This window comes from Euprymna scolopes, chromosome 1 (genome assembly GCF_053919585.1).
Source record: "Euprymna scolopes isolate OS-2025 chromosome 1, ASM5391958v1, whole genome shotgun sequence".
In the NCBI taxonomy this organism is placed as follows: domain Eukaryota; kingdom Metazoa; phylum Mollusca; class Cephalopoda; order Sepiida; family Sepiolidae; genus Euprymna; species Euprymna scolopes.
In genome coordinates this window covers 80293190-80315689 of record NC_136482.1, presented here as the reverse complement: position 1 = coordinate 80315689, position 22500 = coordinate 80293190, and the positions used below count along the sequence as shown (strand labels likewise).

The 22500-nt window shown below is 32.5% G+C and overlaps 1 long non-coding RNA gene and 1 pseudogene across 1 annotated transcript in view; one reads left to right on the top strand and one right to left on the bottom strand.

Moving 5' to 3' along the window:
• Positions 1-22500, top strand: part of LOC145242465 (uncharacterized) — a 276276-nt gene that overhangs the window by 170829 nt on the left and 82947 nt on the right. The gene's annotated exons all lie outside the window — the stretch shown is intronic.
• LOC145283669 (5S ribosomal RNA) lies at positions 19196-19312 on the bottom strand (annotated as a pseudogene).

The following is a 22500-nucleotide window of genomic DNA, read 5'->3' as shown; positions in this document are numbered from 1 at the left end:
ATTGATGTATATATATATATATATATATATATATATATATATATATATATATATATATATATAGCCATGTTATATATAATTTTAAAGCGCGTTTATCGCTATATCGAATTATCTTATTCGTTACCATTCTCAATCTTTTCCGTCATATTCTTTTGCAGGTTTTTCGACAGCATGGACAAAATTCAAATCCGCACCATTTTCTTGTTCCAGTTAAAACTAGGTTGAAAAGCTGTCGAGATAGCTCGTGATATCAATGATGCATTTGGCTCAGGAGCCATTAATGAACGTATCGCACAATGGTGCTTCAAGAAATTTCGCAATGGTGACGAAAGCCTCGAAGATAAAGACGGTCGCGGCCGGTCGACTGCGGCTGATAACGAACATTTAAAAGCCTTAATTGAAACCAATCCTCGCAAAACCACACGAGAAGTTGCTGTTGAACTCAAAGTCTACGATTCAACATCGTTCGCCATTTAAAGCAAATAGGAAAGTCATAAAGTTGGATAATCATTATAATAAAAAAAAATCGTCGTTTTGATGTGTCTTCTACACTCCTTCTGCGCAATTAAAACGACCCATTTCTCGAGCAGATTGTGACGTGTGATAAAAAGTGAATCCTCTACAACAATCGGCGACGTTCGGCACAGTGCGTGGACGCCGGAGAAGCTCCATAACATTTCACGAAGCCGAAATTGCACACAAAAAAAAGGTTATGGTGACTGTTTGGTAGTCTGCAGCCGGTTTTATCCATCACGGCTTCTTGAATCTGAGTTAACGATTACGGCGGAGAAGTACTGGCTATAAATTGGTGAAATGCACCAGAAGCTCCAAAGTATATACCCGAGATTGGTCAATATGAAGGGAATAATTCTCCTCCATGACAACGCTTGCCCGCAGACCCTGCAGAAGCTGAACGAATTGGGCTACGAGACTATGCCTCGTCCGCCATATTCACCGGATCTCTCGCCCACCAATTATCACTTTTTCAAGCATCTCAACAACTTCTTGCGTGAAAAATGCTTCAAACGCCGAGATGATGCAGAATCGGCCTTCATTTACTTTATCGCTTCCTGAACTCTGGATTTTCTATGCTAATGAGATAAACTCGTTTCTCGTTGGCATAACTGTGTCGATTCTAATTGTTCTTATTTCGATTAATAAAGTTTATTATGAAAGGAGTTATGATCTTTTGAAGTTGAACGTAAAAAAAAACAAAAAAACAAAACAAAAAAACAAACAAAAAAAACGACATTATTTTTGCACCAACCTAATATAAATCAAAATGTGTCAGTGTAGGTATGTCACTGTGCTTGACACCATTTTCTACTGAGATTGGTTCTCAAACCCCTTTACAGTTTTCTCTGTGTGACTTTGAAGTATATGATCATAGAAGAGCTTCCCACTTTTCACGCAATCCTTTGTGTTATTGTTGTATTCTGCGAGATCTTTCAAATTGCACCAGTTTGGCAATAGAGGACAACAAGTCAGTGTTGCATGGTATGGTTCTATTCTCCACATTTGCAGATGATTGGTCAGTTTTATAGCTGAATCTGATTTTAGAAACTCTTGATTGCCTTATTCATGTTTTTAAGGGGTTGAGTATTTCCAGAGCGCTTTTTAACAGGTAATGAGCACCTCAGAAGGAGAGATACCCATCTCAGTAAGGGGAGGCATTCTCTAACCGTCCGATCTACAGCTGTATTCTGGTGTTTTTCTGAGATGTTGTTAAGAGTTCGACATGATTGGGGAAGTTTATCCTTGAATTTAGTCATTGGACTGGCGATTCACGTACATGAAGGATATGGCGTTCATCCCTGATAGCTTTTGTAATCTCTACTTGATGACGTCTCGTTCTACATATGGTATGACAATACCAGTGAGGAGGTTTTTCAGGTTACATGCGTGACAGAATGACTGACAGACAGAATCGTTTACAGAGATGTTTGAATGCATCTTAAATAATCTGCAATAATCTTGAAGAATTAACAAATATGAAAGACGATCTACTAAAAGACTAAAAGAATCCGATTCTTTAAATAAATTTCAGACGCATTCACGAGTATCTATGCTCCTGTAAATTAACCATTAATAAGTCACAGGTGATGTTCAATGCTGAGTTTATTTATTTTCGCATACAATGATCTCTCACAAATAGGACAAGCATACTCCGCAAAGTGCTAGAACATAAGGCACTTTCCTATAACAGCAATAAATATTTCTTCTATAATGTTCTTCAGTCCTGTCGTTATGATCATCTTCATGGCATCGGCCCTTCAAAACAAACAATTTTGATAAACTCATTGAGCCCGACAAAAATGTCACAAAAAGAAATTTAAGGTAATAAGGAGGTTGTTTCATTATAGTAAACTTCTTCGCGATCAGTAAGTTCAGAAGTTGTAGAGAGTTCTAATCAGGTATATTGTCGTGGTAAAGAATGAGGGCTTAAACGAAATCATGTCAAAAATATAATGGTTTTAGAAAAGATTACAGATATACACACTGAAATGACAGAACGATAAGTGCATTGCTTATCATTCAAGCACCCATAGACCACATAACACATATCATACCAAATCCCACCACTTTCCAGACACACATTTTTCACCTCTGTTTAATACGATCCATCGCCGGTAACGTGTTCGTAGTAACTCATAAACGTCTCAGAGTGTAAAAAAAGAAAGAGAATGATGTCGATGAACTATTAACACATTCCCTGAATACAACACTAAAAAACAGAAAATCAAGAGAGGAGAGAAACAAACCCAAATTTAACAAAAACCAATAGGAAAAGAAAAAGAAAGAAAAGTGGAATAACAATTAGACGAGAAAAAATGAAGGCAGCATAAAATCTCGTCACTGACAGTTTGAAGATGATGTAGTTGAAAGAGAACAGACTGGAACATAAATTCTTCATGTGTATTCATTCAATTTAACACACACACACACACACACACACACACACACACACACACACACACACACACACATATTTGTATATATATTTATATATATATATATATATATATATATAAAAGGTTTTTAATATGAATATCAATACACAAAATAAATATATATATATATAATTTTTTTGTGTATTGATATTCATATTAAAAACCCTTTTTGCTATTCATTTAAATAGAAAATACAACTTTGTTATACATGGTTCGTGAAATTACATTTATTTGCAAAAGATCTAGCTTATTTTAAACATTCATTTTAATTAATTCCCTATTAGTTTTTTTTCGGTTTTCTTTTGGGATAATCATCTTAAGTTAACTATTACATGTAATTATATTCATGCAGATATTCTACATGATTTATACTTGCGGAATATTTGCATAAAAATAAGTAAGCACACACCCTTTTCTATTTATTTTTATTTATGTAAGCGTATATATATATTTGTTTAAAAAATTTTCCCACCAAACTCTTCTGTCAGTTTTTGGTCTACAGACATGAAACTAATTATATACCTTGTAAAACTTTATATTTGAGTTTTAGCCGGAGAAAATCGGTGCGAAAGTGTGAAAATTAAAAAAATGGAATTTGCCACGTGAAAGTAAAATGACGGCATTACGACTATGCATGCGTAACGTAATAGCTACTGTTATAGTTATTTTTAGCCGAGCAGAAAACATGTCTCCATAGCTCAGGCATTAGCGTCAAAGGAAATAAATAAATTGTAAACTAAATGTCTTAGTTTCGATTCTTAGTTGTGGCGCAGGAGTCATTTTTTTTCATTTTTTAAATCATTACTATATATTGGATTAAATATAATATAATAATAAATACGAAACCTGCATGAATCAAAATGTCATATTTAAGCGTATTTTACGACCGGGCATTGCCGGACTAACTGCTAGTATATATATATATATATATATATATATATATATATATATATATATATATATATATATTAGGTTGGTGAAAAAATGATGTTTTTTGCCGTTCAACTTCCAAAGATCACAACTCCTTTCATACAAGAACAAGAAAACTGTGCGGATTTTAATTTTGTCCATGCTGTCGAAAAGCCTGCAAAAAAAAAAAAAATGAATAAAGAGATTGACAACAGTAACGGATAACACGATTCGATAGAGCAAAAAATGCGCTAACATTTCTATATACATCAATGAGTTAATTCAGAAATCATATATAAAAGTAACATAAAATTGTTTTTGCTCCAACCTAATATATATATATATATATATATATATATATATATATATATATATATATATATATATACATACTAGCAGTTCTGTCCGGCTTTGTCGGGCCCTATGAACTGTTTATAACTTTATGTGTGTGTATATATATATATATATATATATATATATATATATATATATATATATATATATATATATATATTTAAAAATTTGACTCATGTCCAGGTAACCTAAATCTAAAATTTCAAGATTTCAAAATTGGCCGAGGAGTTTGGTAGAGTCTGCAAAGGTCAACTCTGTAAACTTTGACCTCATGCCAGCCAAATTTTCGCCCTAAACCGATTACAAAGCTTGTTGCATGTCTGAATACCCTTTATGTGAAATTTTAAATATCAGACGCAAAATTGGCTGAATAGTTTGCTAGAGACCGCAAAGGTACAATCTTTTGAAGTTTGACCCCTTAGTAGCCAAATCTTCGGCCAAAACCGATGAGAAAACTTACCTTATGTCCAAATACACGTTATGTAAAATTTCAAATGTTTAGACCAAAAATTGGCTGAGTAATTTGGTAGAGACCACAGCGATCCAATTTTTTAAAAACCTTGACCCCGATTTTGACTTCTTAACATTTATTGTTTTGGGCTCAAATCAAATTAAAAGTTTGATCCATGTCCAAATAACCTGCATCTAAAATTCCAAGTGTTTAGACCCAAAATTGGCGGAGGCGTTTGATAGAGAAGTCAAAGATAAAATCGTTGAATTTTGACCATTTGACAGCCAAATTTTTGACCGAAAACCGATTAAAAAGATTTTTCCAAATCTGAATACCCCGTATGTCAAATCTCGAGTCTGTAGACTGAAAATTGACAGAGTAGTTGGGTAGGGAAGGTAGGGAAATGTACACACATGGACGCACACACGCAGACCATTTCACTCATATATATATATATATATATATATATATAATGTGTGTGTGTGCGTGTATGCGCGCGCATGTGTGTGCGCGAGCGTGTGTGTGCATGATTTAGTGTTGTAGAATTATCGTATGAATCCGAATATTCTATTGCCGGAATTGGTTTTCTCGACATTTTTCTAGTCAGGATTCTTTCTATAAATATATCTGATACATACGAAAGAGGGCATGTGAAGGTTGCTAACATTTTAAGTGGAAAAGGTTTTTGTAGAAATGACTGGATTCGAACTTTGGACAACCAGGTCGTCAGTCCGTGTCGTTATTCATTAGATTACCGTCAGCTCCCAGTGATATAGAAAAAAGACAAAAGTGCTCATTACTTGTACAAGAGTATATATATATATATATATATATATATATATATATATATATATATATATATATATATATATATATATATATATATATAACGCTGATTTAGAAACGTATCAAAATGAATCTTCCAAAGTCAAAGCCGGAGAATTAAGGACGGCGAGGAATTGAGGAATACTTGGACAATATCCAGAAGAATCCCAATTCACCAGAAAACTGCCAACCCCAATAGATGTGGTAATGTTCACTTTTTTGATGACTCCGTTGCCTAGTAGGGGATGCCCTTTTCTCTTCCCTGCAACCCCTTTCTCACAGAAGAGACATTGCGAACCTGTCTCTGCTTTATAGTTATTTTAATGGCGAGCTCCAATCTATGGATCTATGGTCCCCCTCGCCAAACTTTCACGAGAAACACTCGTTTAGCTGAAAACATTATTAATAAAATCCCCCACTTTTTATCTGTGCCTAAGCCTAAACGTAGATTCCATGAACAAAGTTTCTTTCTTAGAACGGCACGCTTGTGGAACTGTCTTCCGTTTGCTTGCTTTCCAGCTAACTACAATATGGCCGTCTTCAAGTCCAATGTAAACAAGTTCTCGATGAGCTGTTCCACTTAAGTTTATAAATTTACCGAATCTCCACTACTAACGATTACTATGATTCTGATACTGTACATTATTTAACCCTTATCTTCGAGTGGCCTCTGGGCCTTGATAAGTGGTGACTCCTATGTAAAAAAAAGCAACATTTTTCAACAGAATATACTTACAATTAATATAGACTCCTATCTGCAAATCTGCAAAAGTATTATAACAATAACATACCTGAAAATCATTTTCTAACGAACATTCGTTTTTTAATTATAATTTTTCTCATTGTGACTTGTGTGTAAAAATTTCAATCGGGAAATGATGGATACTCCTTATGTATAAAAATAAAAATTTCAATCGGAAAATGATGGATACTCCTTTCCAATTTTTATTACAGATTTTTTATTATTGATTTTTATATGCTAAATCAAAAAGTAAATAGAATCAATGAACAAAATATGATTTACACTTTGTGTTAACTTAGATTATATACGACGAAATCACGTTGACACACTGGTCTCTGATAGATCACTGAAGTTAGCGACGTTGAGCCTGGCCAGTACAAATGAGTGACCATTTTGTAATATCGGGTGCTGTATGTGCTCTGAAGCCTAGAACGGGTGGGCACTACCAGACTATTTTCAACCAAAACACGCCGCAGCACCCCCACGATCTAGAGAGTTAAGTGACTCGCGGATCTCCCCCCAGATTAATTACTCATACAACTTAAGTTATTTTTTATACCCAGCGACACAGTATGATATAATAAATATATCAATAACAAAACATCGTCATTTATTACACCAGATTAAAAAAATATTTTGGCGAATGAGTTGGACATTAGCAATAATCTGATCATGCCTCGAAAGCTTTAGTATTTACAGCATATTTCCGATGCATACACTGTATATTATTATTTTCCAGGTGTTAGGCATATGGTCAGGTGACGTTCTGAGAAGCCAACGCACTAGGATAAGCGCACTCTTTGTAAGAAGAGATTGTAGCCGTTTTGATATGTAAATATTCTGAAATTTCCCATTAATCTATCTATCTATCTATCTATCTATCTATCTATCTATCTATCTATCTATCTATCCACACACACACACACACACACACACACACACACACACACACACACACACACACACACACACACATATATATATATATATATATATATATATATATATATATATATATAAAAAAGTGACCTGATCTGTTTGTCGGTGTACGGAACGGTCTCTACTTTTTAGGTTTACAGATGCGAAACATGATATATAGGAGATTTGGACCTGTAGAACCATTTCGATTCGGTTTTTAGTCGGTAAAAATAGCTGTTAAGTGGCCAACATTGAGAAAAAATGGAAGCTGTCAGACATAAGTCGACTAAACCACAACCCTACGTAAATATAGATTCAGGCTCTTGAACTAAAAAAATTACGTAAAGTCTTTAATCCCGGACCAAAGCAAGATCTGTGGAACAGTCAGACTGTCTATAATAAAATATTTTTTACAAAACATATTTTAGGCTACTACTAATATGATTACATTTATGGCCGTCTTTCTAAGTTTTCTTTCATCGAATTTTATAAAATATTTTTTATTTTATAAGTGTAATAAAAATACATTTAATTGTATATAAAAACGGCTACGTTATTTATTTACATACGTTTTTTACGTGTACACTGACAAGATTTGTTTTTATTTTATTTTATTCACTAAAACATAATTTTAATAAAAACTCGTGATAAGGTTTAAATATAATCTATCATGAAAGAACTTATATGGTTTATAAAGAAGTTCAGTTAGTTGTTAATAAGCATACATTATAAATAAAGAAATCAAGATGCTCTTTGATACACCAGGGATGCGCGAGAAAATTTCTGGTTTGAAAATAAAACAATTTATTTTTTACTTTTGTTCACATCAAAAGAGGCACATTACCATAAAGCGTTAAAATAACACAATAAAAAGAAAAATAATTCATCATAATAAAATCTCATTTGAAGATTTATTTAAAAAATAAATTAATATTTATTTATCTTTAAAAGTAAACTATTTTTTTAAAAGAAAAAAGAAGCACATATCGTGTTAGCTTTCTTAAATTTCAAATTTTAATAATAAATAAATACATTGAAAAATATATAAATATCTTTTACTTTACTGTATTTTCCTAACAAGAAATTCTCTATTCCAATTGCATGTGTTCAAATGGAAAATGGTTCCTTGTCTTTTAGAAAAAAATACAACGGAAAGCCTTCCGGTCGTATCTTCAAAGTTTATTTCGTGGCATCAGCAGGTTAAGTGACTTTAGGGTAAGGGGCATGCATATTTACGTAGATCGTGACTTTAAATTTATATTTTTAACAACCTTATTTTTAAAAACTTTGTTCAGATTGAAGCGAATAAGGCTAGGGCGCTAAATGTCTCGGTTTCGATTTTACCTGATGGCACTCGTCGTTTTATTTTGAAATCACTACTATATATTGGGTACAATATAATAATTAATAAAATATTGGCACCATAATAAAAATGAATACGAAATCTTCATGAATTAAAATATCATATTTAAGCATATTTTATGACCGAGCAACACTGGGCGGCCTGCTACTATAGATACGTAGGTACTGTTATTGTACGTAATAATGTCTTTATTTTCATTTTCCCATATTCTTGAAAATGCTTATATTTCATGTAAATCATCTTTGGAATTATTATTTCACTATTTTAGTTTGCAAATATTTGCTTGTCATTTTTAGTTTTTTGTTCCTATAAAACTACAAAAGCTACAGTGAGTTGTTGTTAAACTAAAGTGTAGAATCTTTTGCCAAGTATTTTAATATTCGTTATCTTAGTACAGTGATGGAAATGAAAACATGCAAAGGAATTTGTGAAGGTTGCTGTTCTATTCGCTTTTAAGTTAAGATTATTCTTACTTCTGATTAAGAAAATATGTAAGAAAAGCAACGAATTCTCAATTTCATATACATAATATCTGATTGATTGAAATTTATTTATTCTGTAACACCAGCTTCATTTATTTGATTCAGGTATGTAGTGTATCAACAATAATCTTTATTGAAATATAATTAATATTAAATAAAATTTTCATAAACCGTGTTTCTTTCTTGTGCGTGGAAAACAATCTCACGATACTGTTTTCTTGTAGGCTACAACGTGATCATTTTCAAATCCAATACCAACTAATACTCCACATAATCCAATTTATTCATTTTTCATCTTATAATATTCTTCATCATTTTATGATACATTCCATATCATTAAGCCTTATCCTTTAGTGGCTTTTCGTTTCTATAACATACTGTAATTATCTGTAACTGTTTTATGTATGATCATTGTACAATCATTGATGTTCTTTTACCGTATATTAATAGTTTCTTTCCTAGATGTGATAGACTTTGGAATTCCCTTCCGGGTTCCTGCTTCCCCAACTGTACTGACATGTAGAAGTTCAAGTGTAATGTGAACAGACATCTTGTTGCTCAACTCCCTTCATAGTATCCCTGCAACTTATGTCCCTGATAGTAGCCCCTTACATCAAAGTAACACTGCGCCTTGTTTGGGATGAAAATGTAATTAAAAAAAACAAAAAAACAAAAAAAAAAAATTTTTCTAGAGGGAAATGATTGAAAGTTGGGTTGATTTTTAAGATATGGCGTTGGCAAAACGAGTAATATTCACAATGAAGAAAGAAAAAAAAAACAAAGATCGAATTTCTGCAAACATTCTTTAAAACGATGAACAGGTCGAGAATGAATAGAAATAAAGATACAGACAGAGCACTTTATACATAGTTGCGATAGTTACTATCTTAAGCTTATTACGTATGACTTGTTTACTTTAAGCATGGAGGCGTATATCTTTTACAAGTAGAAAATCCGATAGAGATTTTAAACTTGAAGATGAAGAAGGTGTTCTTTTTTTTGGAGATAGCTGAACTTATAATTTCCATGCTTAAGATGTTAAGACGTATAGCACTGAATGTGATAGATCACATCCTAAACGAATGGTAAAAAGATTAACTCTCAATCTCTAGTAAAGACGGCTGCCATACTAAGAGTTATAACGTTGAATGAATGTCCGTAACTAAAACATAATTCTTAGTTAACATAAATGTGCTATGCATACATGGTACCTACAAAGATTTTTATATTGGGGTGTCACCATTTATCAAGGCTCTTAGGCCGCTCGAGGATAAGAGTTAAAAGAGTGCCAGGTAGACGCAGCGTCAACATCTTGATAATTGGTCATGATTCTGGGCAGAATTTAACTATTTAAGAGGGCGGTTCAACAAGAATTTATTTACATTGGACTTGAAAACGACCATATTATAATCAGCTTAGAAGCAGTCTTGCAGTATTGTGTTTAATAGGTAGGCAGTTCTAGAAAAGAAACTTTACTCATAGAAGTTTTGTTTAGTTTTATATGAGTAGATAGATAGGGATAGAGAGAGCGAGAGAGTAAGAGTGAGAGGGAAAGTATTGATAATGGTTATAGTTAGATGAGTTTTGATGTGCATAAGTCTTACCAAGCATACTTTGCATGCACGTAATTAGGTCACACGCTAGACCTATCCATTTTAGAGCGACACACGATACATCGTACGTGGAATCATATGGAGAAAATGTCTCGCGAGAAATCAGTCAATCATTTATTAATAGTAAACAGTGCTTAGGTAGCGGAATGGAGATTCTACAGTTGAATACGTTAGTTTACTCATGCTTAGATATATAATTGTGTGGGAGTTAATACGCGTCTGCAAAGAATAAGATTACAGCACGTTAACGAAGCTTGGAGTAAAAAAATATGATTCAAACCAGTTTCAGCTCTTATCACTTCTCGATAGGATGTGTTATACTGTTCTCGTCATTTCGCTAAGAGCGGCCGGATAAAACTTATCGATAAAAACCATCCAATCAAACAATTCTCGTTATGTTCCAGTGTTCCCTTGAATAAAAGTTGATATTTAACAGTGAAGATGTTGGTTTTATTTTTTGTGCTCAAATATTCTGTTTCAATCAAACACTGCTAACTCTTCTAAGTTAGGTTCTTCATTTTGATTTCATTTCCTAACTAATCATCTAAACAATTGTATTTAAAAACCAAAGTGTTTATGTTACCTATCCTAATAACCACCTCTGCTAAAGTAATGTTGTTGGTCGAATTTGTAATTATGCCTCGTGTCCACATCGCTTGATGAATCGTCAGTAAATTTGGTAAAAATATGGGTCATGATCTAATTAAAAACTAAATTTTGAGATATCAAGGGCCAAGGACAAGTTTATGAAAAAGATTAAAGCAATACTTTTAACAATGAATGAGGTCTGTTTACGTAGATACTCGCTAGGTGGCTCATATTGTAGCCAATGAAATCTTAGATCTTATTTGACCTTGAGATTTTGACTGAATTTCAATTTAGTTTTCCAAACTTGATGTATGGATCTGATGCGCTTTTATCATAGTTACCGCCATGCAACATTTCAGCATGATCAGGTTAATAGTTTTTGAGTTTGCAATATTTCCATGGCATAACTTCGTGAATACTTCAAATAATATAGAGAAGTATGGCTCAGATAACCCTTTTACCCATCTTTACGTCGTCATACGAAGTTATGCAGCCTCGTGACCGACTTACGATGCTGTTCGTTATGGTTTTGACGTTAGTAATTTTGAATATATCGCGTAGGCAAAATAGTTCGCGATGAGATTTGATGATAATCCTTTCCATACGTAATTGCATCGTTCACTTACATCATTTATACATTTACTTCAGTTGTTTGCATGCACTTTCTCTTTTGGATTAGATTGTTTTATATCGGTCGTAAACTTCCTGAAACTTAATAGATATGATTGAACGACAGTCTATGTTGCTCTCGGCATTATCTAAAAAGACTTTTAACGGAGAGAGAGAGAGAGAGAGAGAGAGAGAGAGAGAGAGAGATAGAAAGAGAGAGAAAGAGAGAGAGAGAGAGAGAGAGAGAGAGAGAGAGAGAGAGAGAGAGAGAGAGAGAGAGAGAGAGAGAGAGAATTTTGAATATATCGCAGTTTTACGATGCAGAAAGTAAGAATAATAAAAATAGAGGATCGAGTTCCAGTAAACATTCTTTAAAGGAGAAACAGGTCGAAAATAGAAGGAATTATAACGCTGGAGCAGTTTATGGTTCCGATCGCGTTACAATCTCACAGCTTATTACGTCTGGTTTGTTTACTTCAAACATGGAGGCGTATATCGTTTACAACGAAAAGATGGATGATATGAAAATTTCGCGGAAAGACGAATAATAAGAACGGACATTTTTCAGATGCGTCCATTCAATCTGCACGTTTAGAAAATGATATTTCAAACTGAAAGACAACCAACTGTAAAATATTGTTTAGACATTGACAAGAATGATATTTCACACTTAAGTATGATGGACTAAATAAAATATTACTTCAAACATAAGTATGTTAGACCGAAGAAAATGATATTCGAACGTAAGTGTGACAAACCGATGAAAATGCTATTTTAAACTTAATCATGAAAGATGGATAAAAATACTAGTTCAAACTTCAAATATGACAGACCAACGAAACTGCTATTCGAATTTAAGTGTGATGGACCAACGAAATACTAGCTAAAACTTAAGCGTGACAAGCCGACGGAAATGGAATTTCAAACGTTAGTGTGACAGACCTTGAAAATGCTATAGCAAATACATGTGTGACAGAATGACTGACAGACAGAATCGTTTATAGAGATGTTTGAATGCATCTTAAACAATCTGCAATAATCTTGAAGGATTAACAAATATGAAAGATGATCTACTAAAGGATTAAAAACTCCGATTCTTAAAATAAATTTCAGACGCATTCACGAGTATCTATATATCTATCTTCTATCTATCTATCTTCTATCTATGCTCCTATAAATTTGCGTTTCTTTGTGTATTGATATTCATATTAAAACCCTTTTTTCTATTTATTTAAACAGAAAATACAACGTTGTTATATATGGTTTGTGGAATTGCATTCATCTGCTAAAGATCTAACTAATTTGCATATTCTTTTAAACATTTATTTTAATTAATTCCCTATTAGTTTTTTTTTCGGTTCTCTTATGGGATGGTCATGTGTAATTATATTCATGCAGATATTCTACATGATTTATACTTGTATAATATTTGCGCAAAAAGGTTATAGTAAACACAAACCTCTTTCTATATATATTTATGTATGCGTATATATATATATATATATATATATATATATATATATTTATTAACAAATTTTTGCCTACCAAACAACTCTGTCAGTTTTTGGTCTACAGATATGAAAATTCATGTATAGGGTATTCGAACCCATTCGAACCAAACTTTATATTTAGGGTTTATCAGGGGAAAATTGGTGCAAAAGTGTGAAAATTAAAAACAAAAACAAAATGGAATTTGCCCGTTGAAAGTCGAACAACGGCATTACGACTATGCATGTCTCACGTAATAGCTATTCGTTCATGTTTTCATTTTTAGCCTTGCAGCAAACATGTCTTCATAGCTCAGGCATTAACGTCAGAGGAAAAAGTAAATCCTAAGCTAAAGGTTTTGGTTTCGATTCTCGGTGGTGGCGCACGAGTCATTTATTTATTTATTTTTTAAACTTTTTAAATCATTACTATATAATGGGGCTAATATAATATAATAATAAATACGAAATCTATATTAATCAAAATATCATATTTAAGCGTATTTTATTTTACGACCGGGCAATGCCGGGCGGCCTGTTAGTATAAATATCATTGTAGCATGAACATATACAGATATGGTAGAACGGCTTACAACGTTGTCCGTTTGAAATACGATTTATTTTTCTTACGCATAGCTGTTGAAAGTGACCTAATCGGTCAGAGCGTTTACGTTTGAGTTAAAAATAACTCGTATCACTCGCGCACCCGGCTTGAACGGTTATCACCACATTGGAGATTTTGCAACGGCGAAACATATACGTATGTAGATAATAATTAAACGCTTCTTATATAAGTTAATTTTGTTAATGTTTTTTTTTTTTTTATAATTAACGCCCATCAGCATATCTTGACTTTGGCAAAGATAGAATACAAAACTACAATGTCTGTAGTCTGGCGTTTTTCACTGGGCAACGAAGCTTTGCTGGAAAATATTTTATTGCTTAAATATTAAGTTGATTTTGTAATTTTTTAACGATAGGAGCAGCATGGGAATGCCGCCACTGTATTCAAATTCATATACCTATGTGACAGAGTTTTCGCTTCCTTGCACGTAAACGCATGCATAATGTCTCCCCATTTCATGTGACGCATTATATATATATATATATATATATATATATATATATATATATGTAAACACACACAGACACACACACACACATATATATAAGAGCTCGATAAAAATAAAAATAAAATATTTATAATATACTTTAGTTTTACCATCTTGGATCATTTTGGTAAATTTAATTATAATTTTTATTTTATGTATATATATATATATATATATATATATATATATATATATATATATGCATATATATATATATATATATATATATATATATATATATATATATAGAGAGAGAGAGAGAGAGAGAGAGAGAGAGAGTGAGATAAGGAAAAGAAATTAAGTCTGTAAATTAAAATTTACAAGGATATTTATTGTTCTACAGAATACTCCAAAAAATGTTATTTAGAAATCCTTAATCCGCGGAATTTCAAAGAATCTATTCTTCTCTTCAGATGAAAGAAAAATATAAGCAAATTACTAGTATAACCGAGCTAAGAATTTGCTGGTTATGGCATTAGAAAAAAAAACAGCACTTTCTGATAGTTAGATAATAAATAAAATGGTAATATGTTCCTAACGGTTGAAACATGTGAAAAATAGGAAAACAAACTGAAGTCCAGAATGCATAAAAACTGAATGGTAAATCCACGAAGCGAAGAAAATTCTTTTTATTTTAATAGTCACAATTGCAATGTCGACAGACACGCAAAGGTTAGTCCAGAATGAAAACAATCCGAAGTAGCTGGAGAAGAAATCTAATGTAGCTTGAAGGAATATGAAAATCCGCTTACAGTCGCCGAGAATGTCTAAAAAACGCAAGGATAGATATTAAATTTCATTCAACTATTTTGCCATAATTCCCATCTCTGACATACATCAATTTTTCTATTGAAAAACATACTGTCCTTTGCTTTATAATTATTCCTTGTTTCTCTTTAACGCAATTAGTTATGTTCCCTGCTCTTTAAGAGACGATATATCATTATATTTCATATAGAATGATAACCATTTCCGATACATTGTAACTTTTTAATTTTCGTTAATAGCTCAAAAATGGAAAATATGAAAATGAAAAGTAAACAAAATACTGGTAGAACATAACATTTTCGCTCGATTGTTGACATTTATTTGATCTGTTTCTACCAGCGGACCTTTTGTATTTCAGTCCAGCGTCTTAATCCATTATGCTATAATGCCAAAGACAATTTACTGCTTAATTTTTATCGTTTATATATTTACGTAAGGTGGAGACGCTAACCTTAATATTGTTTAAAAAATCGACAACAAAATCTACGTAAATATATAAACAATAAAAACTAAACAGTAAGCTCTCTTTTGCATCATAGCGTAATGGATTAAGACGCTGGACTAAAATACATAAGGTCCGGTGTTCGATTCCTAATAACAGTCAAGCTACGCTAAAGAGGGGTAGGGCCCCGAAACATGCATACCCGTAGATTACTGTTTAAAAATAAAAATAATAAAAAATAAATAAAAATATTATTTGCTTAGGTCCAAATAAAAAATGGGCAACTTTCTAAAATAACAACAAAAAAACAAAAACAAAAAAAAAACACCCGATCTCCAAGGTGGAGACGTTAACCTTAATATCGTTTAAAAAATCAACAACAAAATCTACGCATATATATATATATATATATATATATATATATATATATATATATATATATATAACAAAAGAAAAATGTGAGCATGAAAAGTAATAATAAATTCATAACTTTAAATATTGCAGCATTAAAAATTGATTATATAATGTTAAATTGAATTAAAAAATTAATGCTGCAATATTTTAAGTTATAACTTTATTATATTTTTTACTAGAATATCTTTTCCAGTTTGAACAACTAGTCCTTTATTTTTCCATGTTTAAGATTAACCATATTACTTTTCATGTTCGCATTTTTCTATTGTAATCCATGATTTTTCCAGGCTTCTAATAAATTCATTTGTTCTTTGTTTAATTTAAGTCTTATTTTTTTTTGCCCTCATTAACGTACATACACATATGTAATAATAATGCACGGCATTCGTCTGCTTCAATAAAATCCCCCAATTTTATTCTTTCATTCTGTTTGTTTCACTTATTACTTCTCCTTTCGCGACAGCAGTGAATTAGTAGCAATACTAGTCGCTGAAGCTACTTGGTTGCTATGGAAACCAGTCCTAAAAACCGTCGCTCGCTTACGTGTTTTTTTACGATTTTGAACACCAGTAAATTCATTATAACTTTTGTTTTACTGAACGAAAATTGAAACTGTTTTGTTCACAATATAGCTGAGAAGGTGATCTATAAACTGTAATAATTGTTTGAAATTTGGTCGAAAAATGAGTGAGCGGTGAAGCTTTAAAATGACTAAAACTGCCACTTAATCATATATTATTCAAACACAGTAGTGTTTGAATAATATATGAAGAACTACGAAGACGAAGGTGGTAGCATTAAAACAAGCGGCCTTTTGTGCTCCAGAATGTATTTGTCTGCATAGAAACCATCATTTTCAACGTATTTTTGCAGCGATGAACGATGACGGTGTGTGGATGTTCGGAGCGTGCTTTGTCATACGAGGATCGTTCCAAATGTAAAACCTCCAATTTTTTTAATTCACATCGTTAAAGAGTTACGAAGACAGGAGTTGTACCATTAAAATGAACGACCTTTCATGCTCCAGAGTTTATATTTATAGATAGTCATCAACATTCGCACTAACGCACGCCCATGGCTGGGACTACTTTCTTAGAGTTTCATACCATAATTATCTACAATCGAGATATGAAATTTTCAGACCATAAATGCATAAGTTCAGACACAATGAAATTGCAATGGGCAATCTCCTCTGATCCATTCAGGCGGAATAACAATATAGGAGGCATTACTTTAGGAACGCTCCCCATATATAGAATTAGTGTTGTTGTGGTTTTTTAGATATTAATCCAATGGACCTATAGTGCTTAAATAGTGCTCAATAAAAGGTAGAGCTGTATTATAGCAAACATTCTTTTTCTATACAAACATTATTGCTACATATGTGCGTACGTTTCAGCTGCGATTTTATTCGAAATCCAACTTCTTCGTGTCATTAAATTATTTAATTATTGGTGCGTTGTTCCTGATTAATTTCCAGAAGTGTAGAGATAGTAAAATATGTTTCTTATATCTTCCATGTCTGAATGATAATTTATGTCCGTAAAGTCTAGCTTTAAACACTTTATGGATGTGTTTCCTATATAGAATATTTTAACTTCTAGGTTCCCTACTGGATATATTTTTGAGCGGTATATCACAGAGAAAGTAAACTAATTTTTCTGTTAGGGGCACTCATTCGGTCTTTGACAATTACAACTGCTAGCTGTTCTATCATTATTTAGATTAATGTTTGTGTTATCTCTTTTAAGTATTTTTCGCTGTGTATCTTTTTAATTCATTTAATGTGTTTTTATTAAATATTTTTTGTAGTGCATTGCCTGGTGGAAAGTGTCTGTTTATGAGGTATAGAAATGACTTATCTTAGTTTTTTCGATTAGATTGTAGAAGTGGGTTAAACCAAGTAATATTCTGGATTTATTTGGATCGGTTTCTATATTTCTACACCTATATAAACGTTTATATATCAAATACTTTTTAGGATTGTGAACAGTAAATGTTTTACGGTTATTAAATGTTTCGTCCGAGGGGTTGTTATTAGTCCTATTTTCTATGGGCTTAGGTTTGTAATTAAATATGGAGAATGGATGGTTTGATTGCGAATGCTCATATATGAGGTTGGAATTTTTTTCATAAATGGTTTATATTTGGTTGTTACTCAGTTAAATGTGACATTAAGGAAATCTACCTGTTTAATGTCACCAGTAATTTCAACCATAAGTCCTAGTTTCTTAATTTCCTTATATACGTATTATCTTTCTAATTCTGTCACCTTTAGCGTTAGTTGAGTTTCTCACTATCACTAAACCATCATTTCTGTATAATCCTTTATCCCGTACAGCTGTATCATTATCCTCATTATTCCTGTATTCTTACCCTCATATTTATGTTTATTTATTTTGGACAAAACGATTATTTCAGAACTATGCGGAAATATTTCTATTATTATTGGCTGATGCACAAGTTACCTGGTGTGCTCATTATATAAAGATGGATGATTTTGTCGGATAGACCATGTAGCAACGAGTTCGCTATTCATTTTTTTGCTCGGCATCTGCAAATTCAGTTGACGCAGGAGACGCCATATTTCCAGCAGAAATGCCCTCGTGAACGTTAACAAATTCGTTAATCAAACCTCATGTCAAAACGAAGAAAAATATACGAGGAGAAACTGGAGAGCAAATCGATAAATCTGATATCGTCGGTGCTCATCGACTAATGACAGTAATAATTTATGAATATGGAAAATCAAATTAAGAAGCATCGAAAGTTTTATATATTTTAAATTGTGGTCTTATATATATCATGTTATAATTTTCTTTGTTTTATTTTTCTACATCTCTCACATCGCTTTATCTCAATAACTGTGTCCGGCATTTTCCTTTCTATATGTTCATTTCTCTCAGTCTTCCTTTTCCTATTCTCTTTCATTATATATATATATATATATATATATATATATATATATATATATATTAAAAAAAAGAAGCTCGCTCAGTCTTTGACAGACTATGGTTACCCACAAAGAGGTGCCTGCGCGTGAAAGTCTTATTGGCAGGAGGTGCGTAATCTCCAACCACACCTCTCCTGAGTCGACATTGTAAAATATCAGTGGCAAGTGACGTTTGCAAGAGGACTAGAAAACAAATGCCGAGATAAGCGGAGAGCACATACAGCGCCTAGAATTCCCAAATAGTCGCCTATCTGGTATTAACCAGGCTCGCCGTTGCTTAACTTCGGTGATCTGACGAGAACCGGTGTATCAACGCGATTATGCCGTATATATATATATATATATATATATATATATATATATATATATATATATATATATATATATATATATATGTGTGTGTGTGTGTGTGTGTGTGTATATAAAAATGAATATTGACTAAGAAGGTTAAAAGGTGAAAACCTAGCTAACTGATTTCGTACTTCGCAAAACAGCGTTAAATCGAGGTGAAATGTACGCTTGAAAAATAATGTAAATGGAAATATGGATGAGGATACATAGAAAACAGGGAAATAATCAGATTAACATTAAGATATTCGTTTCGCTTGCAAAGCGATGGTCTCACAGACATGATCTAGATTGTTGGAAAATTTTCGAAAGCATATACATTAAGTCTTTAAAACCTCTTTGCAGGCAAAAAGAAAATCATTTGGGACTTAATGTTGTTTCTATCTGATTCGACTGTTCACATTCACAACCTATACATCTCCCATTCTCTTTCAGAGTTTAAATTACACCCGGACATATTTTTATGTGCAAAATGAATGAACCTTGATTTTTGTTTCATTGTCGTTTCTCTTTTCGGTCTGATGAGGTGGGTCTTTATGAAACAAGCATGCACATATATAACCAGTATTATTTGTATAATAAACACACACACACATACACACACACGCACACACACACGCACACACACACACACACACACACACACACACACACACACACACACACACACACACACACACACACACATATATATGCAATAAACATATACATCTAATCACTACTATTATACCAAAGGAACGTTATCTGTGTGTATGTGAATCCGTATGTCTGTGCATCTGTGAGTTCCTTCCCTATGAATTACAAAACGATTGGGTTGATTTTTATGAAATTTTATACGAAGGTACTTAGTGTGGTTGGCAGTGTTCTTAGATAGGTTTTGTGTCTGAATGTCTTCGACAAGTATCGATAATCCATAGTCGAAATAATCCGATGAAAAAGGAACGGGCGATTTTCACCAACATTAACATCTTATGCAGGCTAACATCACAAGTGCATTTGAAAAGTTTTATTACCACACAAGCAAAAAAGCCAAACATATAAAATCAACAGTATTTTATTTGATATACAGTGCGCGTTCCAAATAAATTTTTCTGTTTAGAGCACAATTGCACAATAATACTTGACATTTTCATTTTAAACTTAAATTGAAGTCATTTTCACCGCACAAGCAGTAATGCCAAGTATATAAAATCAACAGTAGGTTTTTTTGATATGACAAGGGCACGTTTGAAATGTTTCTGTTTAGTGGACAATTGAAGCATGATACTTGACTTTTGTATTTTAAACTTTAATTCAAGTCATTATATATAAATATAGTTTTATAAAATCAACAGTAGGTTCTCTACAGTGCAATGTAAACTACAAGGTATTGTGGACTAAGTGCAATGTAAACTACAAGGTATTGTGGACTACAGTGCAATGTAAACTACAAGGTATTGTGGACTAAGTCACCGATTTCGATGACAATAAAAGTATTAAAAGTGTGGAATATTCGTTGATTATCATTCAATCCCGGGCAACGTCGGGTCTCACTGCTAGTACTCTAAAATAGAACATTTGAAAGCTTGTCTTGGTCCACATTAAAAAAATTCATCCTTGAGAAATAATATCTTTGTCTGCACTTATTTTAGCTTGCATAGGAGGATTTTTGTTGTGTTTTGTTTTATTTTGTTTTATGTTTATAATTATTGATGAAATCAATGGGATGCAAGTGATCCCTATTTCCCCTTCCTGCAAACTCTTTCTCACAGACGAGACGTTGCGAACCTGGCTCTGCTCAATCGTTATTTTTTATTGTAACTGCTCGTCAGAGCTTCAATCTATGTCCCCCTTCCTCATAGCCAAACTTTCACGAAAAGTACTCCTCTAGTTACGACGGTGTGTATTCCTCTCTCACGCTCTTCATCGTCTGATATGGCAATTAGAAAACTTGACAGTTCACACCCAAATAATATCAAACTTTAGTAAGTACTTATTAATAGCAACAAAATGTTACAAAGCTCAAATAAAAAAAAACAACAAAAACAAACAAACAAACAAACAAACAAAACACCTCACATTTACAAAAATGAAAGAATACACCTTAAATAACATCAATTACATCTTCACATTTCGTGCACTTATCTATGTAACGAAAATGTCATCTTTCTTTTGTTCTTCGTCGTCTGACATATCTGGAAAATTGACTAATTGAGGTTAGTTTGTGTGTGTGAAGTAATCAGACATTATTCCCGCCGATTGATGGTTGGCATTCGTCTAATTTATAAAGCTCACTATGTCTGTGTGTCAAATGATTTTTTTTGTAGAACATTCTTTTATGTTATGTAGCCAGTAAAAAGGGCTGCTAGATGGTCACCGGTCCTGCATATGACCTTAAACTATATCCAATGGTGAGCCCCCAGCTTGCGGACTTTGGGGAGTGTGGAGCCACTCTTAATTGCCATTGTTCCCAGGTCCACTCTAGACCGGAGTGGCAGTACCTATTAGGGGCCCAACTATGAGCTAAATAGAAACTGACTTGAAAACAAACAAACAAACAAACAAACAAACAAACAAATATATTCTATTAAAAACTTTCTTCCAAATGGGCATTAAATAACCTGAAAAGGGTTGATATGCCGTAAAAAAACAACCAACCAAAGCTAAATGGTCAGAACCAAAAAGAAAAATTTGGAACGTAAGAAGCATAAGTAGACTAAATACACAAATATACATTTATACGTCTTATTTCTTATCCGTCTCACGATAGCTTAATCGGTAACGACTAAGGCCGGGGAGCTAAATGTTTTGGTTTAAGTTCTAGTCAAAGGACCCAAGTCATATATTTTCTTTTACCTTAGAGATCACTACTATATATTGGGAAAAATATGATAGCAACAAAGAGATAATTGGCTCGATAATAATAAATAGGAAATCTGCATGAATTGATCAACTAAACAAATAATTTTATGATTGCTTTTAAATTTTGCAATCATATTTTAATCGTATGCATGCGTGTTTTTATATACATAACATAAAAAATAAAAAATATTGTAAATGGATATATATATATATACTATCAGTACATGCATATATATATATATATATATATATATATATATATATATATATATATATATATATACTTTCAATACATACATATATATTTTGTAAATATATGCATATTATAAA